Source organism: Dipodomys merriami, unplaced genomic scaffold (assembly GCF_024711535.1).
Source record: "Dipodomys merriami isolate MVZ:Mamm:240054 unplaced genomic scaffold, mDipMer1.0.p SCAF_67, whole genome shotgun sequence".
Lineage (NCBI taxonomy): Eukaryota > Metazoa > Chordata > Mammalia > Rodentia > Heteromyidae > Dipodomys > Dipodomys merriami.
The window spans coordinates 163295-172741 of record NW_027206257.1 but is presented as its reverse complement, the minus strand read 5'-3'; positions in this window follow the sequence as shown (position 1 = coordinate 172741).

The following is a 9447-nucleotide window of genomic DNA, read 5'->3' as shown; positions in this document are numbered from 1 at the left end:
GGGTGCTCCATTGTTTGTCGAATAGATATTTAGAATTGTAATATCCTCCTGAAGGAGAGATCCTTTAATTAGTATGTAGCGACCTTCTTTATCTCTTCTCACGAATTTTAATTTGAAGTCTATTTTATCTGATATTAGGATTGCAACTCCCGCCTGTTTATGGGGGCCGTTTGCTTGGTAGATTTTGTTCCAGGCTTTAACATTGAAAATGTGTTTGTTTTTATGGGCAAGATGTGACTCCTGCAGGCAGCAGATAGAAGGGTCTTGTTTTTTTAATCCAAGTAGACAGTCTATGTCGCTTAATTGGAGAGTTCAGTCCGATAACGTTAAGAGATAGGACTGAGAGGTATTTGGGAGTTCCTGCCATGTTATCCACCTTCTTGGGGGCTGCGAAAACTGGGTTCTTCCTATGGTTCTTGGATTCTCAGTTTGGGTGCAGTTTCTTGGCATTTATTGTTGGTTTTCTATGTCTAGGACATCTTTAAGAATCTTTTGTAGGGCTGGTTTGGTGGAGATGTATTGTTTCAATTTTTCTTTGCTATGGAAGGTTTTTATTTGGCCTTCAGTTATGAAGGAGAGTTTAGCGGGGTACAGTATTCTTGGTTGATAGTTGTTTTTTTTTAGGGCATGGCATACATCATTCCAGGCTCTTCTTGCTTTGATTGTCTCTGCTGAGAAATCTGAGGTGACTCTAATTGGTTTCCCTTTATAGGTGATTACCTTTTTCTCCCTGACAGCTTTAAGGATCTTTTCCTTGGTCTGAGTTGATCCTGTGTGGATTATAATATGACGGTGGGATGTCCTATTCTGGTCTGGTCTATTTGGGGTTCTAAAGGCATCTTGTTTCTGAATAGGCTTATCTTTTTGCATGTTTGGGAAGTTCTCTGCTAGGATCCTGTTAAACAAATTTCCTAGACCATTAACTTCTGTTTCTAGGTGCTCCTCTACACCCATTATCCTTAAGTTAGGCCTTCTGATGGTGTCTTCCAGGTGTTGAATAGATCTCTCATATTTCTTGGAATTGTCTTGGATGGTTGTTTGTTCTTTCTCTATAATATCTAGGCTGTCTTCAATCCCTGAGATTCGATCTTCTGCATGGTCTAACCTGCTGTCAAGACTCTCTACTTTGTTTTTTATCTCTTTTCCTTCTAATTGGTCAGCTTTGATGGCTTCAAGTTCTTTGTTGAAGCTCTGTTTTAGGTCTTGTATGAATCTCTTTACTTCCTTAATTTGGTTTTCAGTGTTTGTCCTCAAATCACTTAGTTGATTGGTTATGGTTTCTTTGGACTCCCATTCCTTCTGTTGGGTTCCATTCAGCTTTCCCTTTGTGGTCTCCCTGACTTCCTTCATCTCTTTGTTAATGGATTCTATGGATACCTTTAGTGATCTTTGTCTGTTCTCTACCTGGTCTCTCAATTCCTGTAATACTCTTTGATTAGCTTCCTAGCGTTTGTGGGATTCCTGCAGTTCTCTTTGAGTGTTCTCAGCCTGCTCACGCCATTCCTCCCTTTCTCTTTGAGTATTCTCAAGTTGTTCACACAAATCCACTATTAGTTTTTGAGTAGCTTCATCACGCTTATGATATTCCTGTATAAACTTCTGGGATGCCTCCTCTCTCTCCCTATAACGCTCATACAACGTCCTTTGTACATTGTCAAACTTCTCATTTATCATGTTTGCTAGTAGTGTTTGTAGAGGTATTTGGGAACTCTCCTCTGGATTACTCATTATCTGTTCTGTCCCCTGATTATCAAGATTGGGAATTGAGGTACCCGAATTTGCCATCTTTCTTGGGTTTTTCTGGCTTACTCTGCCCAATTGAGCTGAAGATAGCACCAGTTTTGTGCTAGAACACTATCTTAAGGCAACCATCAACCAAAGTTTGCATTTGTACAGTCAATAGTCTACAGACACAATCTAGTTCAACAGATACATCTATTCAACATCAAACAACTATATGTTAAAGGACTTCGAACTGCAGAAAATAATTTGGAAAACCAGAAATTATTAGGATTAGGGAGAGATGTGGGTAAAAAATAGGAATAGATTGGTGTGGGGAGGCACAGGGAGAGTTAACTATGTCCTAGTCACAATTCAGGAAATGGGTTGGGTAGGATGCAAGTAGAGAGAAAGAGAAAAAGAAGAGAGGGAAAGGGGAATGAAAAGAGACCAGAAAAAAATAGAAACATGAAGATTAATGTTATTATAGATATTAAAATACCGTCTATTTAGAGAGGAATGTGAATATGTTGAGAGAAAGGGAGGGACATAGAGGAGATGTGAAAAACTTTAAGGATGGGAAAGGGAGAAGAAAAGATCAGAAGTTCAGTAGAGCTAGACAAAAAACAAAAAGATAATTAAGAAAGAAAGAAAAAGAGAAAGAAGACAAAAAAAGAAAGGAAATCACTCATTCACATATTCCTAAAATAAAAATTATAAGAGAAGAAAAAAAAGTTACTGGAAAACAATTATTTTTTCAGAAGTTGCAAAAATTAAAGATTAATTATAGTTTTAGAAGAGAAAAAAAATTTTTATATATATATAACGTAACAAAAAACAAAAAACAAATAAAAAAGAAAAGAAGAAGAAGAAAAAAAATCTTTTGATTTTTTTTTGGGCGGGAGGGGTTGGAAGAATCCTGTATCGCCCTTTTGTCTGTAACCAGTCTCTTGTTGGAGTCTCTGCTCAGCTTGAGGTCCTGTGGCTTGATTGGTTTCTTAAGACAGTTTGTTCGAACAGGCAGAAAAATGCTCTGCTTTACCCCTCCCAGGTTAGTTTTCTGGGAGGGTGATCTGCTTTGAGAATCACAAAAGAGGGGGATGCGGTGATGAGGCTAGGTTCTGGGTAGAGTTGAGGCCTTTCAACAAACAGTAACTTTTCCCTGGGGCTATTTTGTGATAAATTTCACAGCACCCAGCCTGGAGCCATTCTCAGGGTTTATGTTTTTCAATTGATTGTGGTGGCTGCTAGAGGGAGGGGCAGCCTCTGGATCTGGTTACCCAGTGAGTCAAGCCACTCCAATGGCTGGCACCTGAGCTGGGTGACTTTTCCCTCATGAAGCTGAGTCTGGCAGGTCACTTCGCCGTTAAGTTCTTGTGACCTGCTAAATGACTCGTTTTATTCCAAGGCCTGAGCTGGAGCTAGCAGCTCCTCCGAGCTTTGTCGGTATCCAAGATGGAGATCACCGGTGCTGGGGGGGGGAGGGTGGCCTTCCCTCCTCTGCTCCCTGAGAAGGAGTGAGGACATCGGGCTTGTACTCACGCTGAGTCTTGGATCCTGGGTCGTCTCTGGTCTGCAAACTGCAGGATGAAGATGTCTGCTCCTTGTCGGTTCTTGTTGGTGTTGAGTAGAATCCGCTCTTCCACTGCGTCTGGCTCCTTCGTCCCAGACTCTCTGTTTCTCAGGTATGACCCCGCGGCGGTGGTCGCCGCCGCGATCCTGCTGCCAGCGGCAGCTCCTGGCAGGCGCTCAGATGTGTCTCCTTGGCTTCCCCTCTCTTAACTAACTCTCTGTCCTGTGATGGCACACTTGGTGTGATTCTTTGGCTTATGACTGTTCACTGGAACTCTAAAACTGCTTTCTATGCGAGAGCTTGTTCAGATTCCACCTTCTCCTCCGCCATCTTCCCGGAACCGCCCGTGGGTTGAATATTTTTATGTTCATGTTGAGACAAGAGGATTCATCCAGAGGGCTTTCCATGGAAGCTGTTTGTCAATCTAACTAAGTCAAATTCATTTGCCACACACATGGAGCTAGCGAAGGATCAAACTAGATGCTGGCATTAAAAACACCATAGGCACACATTTTCCCCGTGGATGGAGGGTCTGTGGTCATGGTCCACTCCATGATGAGCTATGTATTCAGTGGAGGAATGAACACAGGAGGGCTTGTGTAGAATTTCTGGTTCTGTGATCTCAACATAGCCAGTAATCATCAATCGATGAATGGAAACCATTCATAATGTTCTTTTATAAACATTTAGATGGGTGCTTCCAGACCAAAGTCTCCATGGCTGTGAGAAGCCCAGGGTTCTGTGTTATCTTGAGGGTCAGAGGTAGGGGAGGGAGTTTTTCTTACATGATATAAAAGGTATTAGGACTTGACCATCTTCATAGCTATGAGATGTCACATGAGGAGTCTCAGGGTCCTCCTTTCTGGATCTTCACCAGTTTGTCTGTGAGAAGGACCAGGGTGTGCCACTCCTCATCCACCTAAAGGACTATTGCACGCCTCAGCAACTTTCTCATCTTTTGCGTGAAAACTATTGCATCTTCAGACTTAGTAGGAAGGAAATGCAGTGCTGATATGACCCATGATGCAGTTAGTTGCCTTTAGCTTTTGCGCTGAAGAGGAAACAATCAGGACCTGACAGGGAGTTCAAAGGTGCAAGGGTATTTTCCTGTTTAACAAGGCATGCAAATCTACATTTTATTAAAAATAAACACACATGCACACACCCGACTCTGTCTCTCTCTCTCTGTTTTGTCTGTCTGTCTGTCTGTCTGTCTGTCTGTCTGTCTGTCTGTCTGTCTGTCTCTCTCTCTCTCTCTCTCTCTCACACCCACACACACACACATACACACATACACAAACACACACACACATACACCCACAAGTCATGCAAGAGGAACATGCCAGCAAAACTTGTTCATGGTACCTCAGCCTGCTGCACCTTGGGGCCAACATAGACCATGCAGAATAGCAGGACAATAAACAGAGCCTTCATCCGGCATGTGCCGCTGCTGCTGCTTCTCCCTGTACTGCAGATGCTCGGAGCAAGGACAGCTGTGGTGAGTAGGATCCAAGTGGATCCTTCCTTTTATGTTATGTCTAGGTGGCCTGGTGCATAATGCAGGCACTCTTGCAAGTCTGAAGTCCTTTTGTCATCTGAGTGTCTTCAGACATCTTGGGTTGTGGGTGATGGGTGGTGTCTGACATCTGGTACATTTGACAAGGGGATTAGTTATGCAGGGGAAATTAGGTGGATCTGAGTGACCTTCCTACTGGCATTGCAAGCACAAAGGTGGAATTCTGGGCCAAAGCCTGCAGTAGCTCTGTCCCTTCCATCTCCAGTCACTGCAGGAGGAGATGGGTGCCAAATCCATATTTCCAGAATTCCACCTCGTTGGGGGCTATGACAAATCACAGATTTCAGGACTTCTGTCAGATGCAGTTCTGTTTAAGAAATTATTATTAAAAAATACACAAAATGACTTCTTACCTGATATATAAACTATATTTACTAGATAAATATATATACATGTATGCATATTTAGAAAATCCAACATATATATACACGTGCACACACACACACACACACACACACACACACACACACACATATATATATATATATATATATATATATGTATATATACATATATATATATATTATTGTTGATTCAAATGCTCATTCTCCCAGGCAATCCATTGTGCATCTGCAGGTCATTTCACAGGAGAAATGACACCAGAATTCCAAATAGAAAACAAAACAAAATACATGAAAGAAAACAATGTGTTGTTGGTAGTTTTGTTTTGGGGAGGGGTTAGAGGTATTCGTGTTCTTGTTTTATTTTGTATGGTTTGTTTTGTTTTCTATTTGGAATCCTGGTGTCATTACTCCTGTGAAATGACAGAAAGTGGATTGCCAGAGAGAATGAGGATGTCAATGAATATATACATATGCATATGAATATATATGCATATACATACATGAATATATAAATACATATTCATATATATAATTGATTTACTAGATATACATATGTGTATACATATATGTATATCTAGTTAATATGAAGTATATTTATATTAGATAGATAGATAGATAGATAGATAGATAGATGGATAGATAAATAGACAGACAGACAGACAGACAGACAGAGAGATCTTTAGGTGCAGCCACAGGACACCATTTTTTTAATTTAATTTAATTTTTTTTGTGAACATACATACAGAGGGGTTACAATTACATGGGCAGGATAATGCGTACATTTCTTATCAAGCATTGGAGCCTCCTCCTTTGTTTACCCTTCACATCCCTTCTCAGCCTCCCCCCCCCCACCCAATCCACCCCCGCCCCCAGCACCAACGTTGTAAAGGTCTTTTCGAACATGACAACTTGTACTTCTCATTGCTGCAACAGGTCCAACTGTATCCTTAAACGACTTGTTTTTCCCCATCTCGCCCACAAGTTATACTGACATCAAATATAGTGAAAGCAGGGTTTATACTGCGGGGAGGGACATACAAAGGAACAAAGCGATAATCTTTTAAATGCGTTAGAAACAAATGCATTAAAGAAAAAACATTAAAATACATATCTAAGGGTTCATTTTCTTAACATCACATAATCGGACCTTTTCTGCTTGACTCATACATATACTAGATATTGCAAATAAGGGAAACCATGGGACCTATGTTTCTTTGGGCCTGGCTTACTTCACTTAATATAATTTTTTCCAAAAATTTCCATTGCCTAACAAATGGGGAAATGTAATTAAGTAGGCTAAAGACTTAAAGAGAAACTTCTCTGAAGAAGAAAGAAGGATGGCCTATAGACGCATGAAGAAATGCTCAACATCCCTAGCCATAAAAGAAATGCAAATCAAAACAACATTGAGTTAATACCTCAATCCAGTTAGAATGGCAAAAATCAAGAACTCTAACAACAACAGATGCTGAAGGGGATGTGGACAGAAGGGAACCTTACTTCATTGTTGGTGGGAATGTAAACTTGTTCAACCACTTTGGAAAGCAGTATGGAGGTTCCTCAAAAGACTTCACATATAGCTCCCCTATGACCCAGCAATCCCACTTTTGGGCATTTACCCAAATGTTAACAAACAAGACCACACTAAAGCTGCCAGGACAACTATGTTTATTGCAGGCCACCATTTTTGATTACAGAATAAGAGACCACACAGACACCTACATACCCTTCCTATATAAAGAAATTCTCAGATATGGAAACAAGAGAACTCTCTTCTTTTTTCTTTTATTTTTAAAGATTTATGTTTTTATTTTTGAGTGATTCTGCGTCATTTTCCTCATTTATTGTGTATCCACGTGGATATCCTTGGGTTGGTAGGGGGAGAGCACAGAACTTAAGGGAAAAAGGGTGACTAAGTGCAGTAGTGGAGCTCAAGTGCACACGTATAGGTGAAATCTGCAACTCTCTGGTGGAGACAGGAGGGAGGGACAGGGAGAGAGTGAGGGAAGAGAAAACACTGTGCCAAAGGAAATGCATGCTTTTATTTTATTTTAATTTTTATTTATTTTTTATTGTGAAAATACTGTACAGAGGGTTTAAAATTACATGGGCAAGATAATGAGTATATTTCTTATCAAGCATTGTAGCCTCCTCCTTTGTTTCCCTTTCCCATCCCTTCCCATCCTACCCACGACCCCCCACCCAATCCTCCCCACCCCTCCCACCAAAGTTGTAAAATTCATTTTTGACATAACGACTTGTACATCTCATTGAAACGGGTCCACCTGTATCCTTATTTAAACGACTTGTTTTTCCCCTTCCCCTCCAAAAATTATACCGACATAGAATACAGTGAAAGTAGGGGTTATACTATGGGGGAGGGACATATATAGCAAAAAAGAAATAATCTTATATATGCGTTAGAAACAATCGCATGAAAGAAAAAAAATTTGAATACATATCTTAGGGTTCATTTCCCTAACATCACCTTATCTGACCTTTCCTGCTTAACATAGACATATACTAGATATTGCAAATAAGGGAAACCATGGGACCTATGTTTCTTTGGGATTGGCTTGCTTCAATTAATATAATTTTTTCCAAGCTTTTGCATTTCCTAACAAAGGAGACAATGTCATTCTTTCTGATGGAGGCATAGAATTCCATTGTGTATATATACCACATTTTCTTGATCCATTCATCTACTGAGGGGCATCTGGGTTGGTTCCATATCTTAGGTATAGTAAATAATGAAGCAATAAACATAGTTGTGCTGGTACCTTTAGTGTGGTCTTGTTTATAAACATTTGGGTAAATGCCCAAAAGTGGGATTGCTGGGTCATAGGGGAGCTCTATGTGAAGTCTTTTCAGGAACCTCCATACTGCTTTACAATATGGTTGAACAAGTTTACACTCCTGCCAACAATGCAGTAAGGTTCCCTTCTGTCAACATCCCCTGTAGCATCTGTTGTTATTAGAGTTCTTGATTTTTGCCATTCTAACTGGGGTGAGGTGGTATCTAAATGTTGTTTTGATTTGCATTTCTTTAATGTCTAGGGAGGTTGACCATTTCTTCATGTGTCTATTGGCCATCCTTCTTTCTCCTTCAGAGAAGTTTCTCTTTAAGTCTTTAGCCCACTTATTTATTGGGCAGTTGTTTCTTTGAGGATTTGTTTTTAGGGGATTTAATTTTTTGATTTCCAAGTATATTTTAGATATGAGACCCCTGTCCATTGTATGGCTAGTGAAGATCATCTCCCAATCCGTGGGCTTTCTATTGATCTTGCTAGCTATGTTCTTTGCCATGCAGAAGCTCTGCAACTTCATGCAATCCCATTTGCCCAACCTTTCTTTGATTCGTTGTGTTTCTGGGTCTCTATTAAGAAAATTTCGGCCTGTGCCAAGGAGACCCAGGGTTTCTCCTATTCCATCCTTTAATGTTTTCAGAGTGTCTGCTTTGACCCCGAGGTCTTTGAACCATTTGGAGTTGATTCTGGTGCAGGGTGAAATATAAGGATCTAGAGTTAGTTTTCTACATGTAGTTAACCAATATTGACAGCACCATTTACTGAAGAGGCTGTCTTTCTTCCACTCTATTTTTTTAGCTCCTTTATCGAAGATTAGATGGCTTTAGTTCTGTAGGTTCATTTCTGGGTTTTCAATTCTATTCCATTGGTCCTGAGGTCTGTTCTTGTGCCAGTACCAAGCTGTTTTGATTACTATGGCTTTATATTAGAGTTTGAAATTTGGTATTGATATTCCACCATCAGTGTTCTTTCCGTTGAGGAGCGTTTTTGCTATTTGGGGTCTTTTATTGTTCCATCTGAATTTTTGGATTGCCTCTTCTATTTCCTTAAAGAATGAGGTTGGAATTTTGATAGGTATCATATTGAATTTTTAAATAGCCTTGGGATGTATTGCCATTTTCATGATGTTGATCTTTCCAATACAGGAGCCTGGGATTTTTTTTTTTGCCATTTTCTAAGTTCTGTTTTGATATCCTTTTTCAAGTTTTTCAAGTTTTCATCATAGAGGTCCTTCACTTCTTTGGTTAAGTTAGGAAATGTATTCTTACCTGACTCAGGTCATGGTAATTGCTCTGGGCATCACCTCCATAATGACAATGGAATAAGTTAATGTAAACAAGAGATATAGCTAGCCCTACTTTGTTAGGAAAGATCAAGGAGACAAAAGGAAAGAAGAAGGCAGATACCTCCTATAGATGGGGTTAGGAG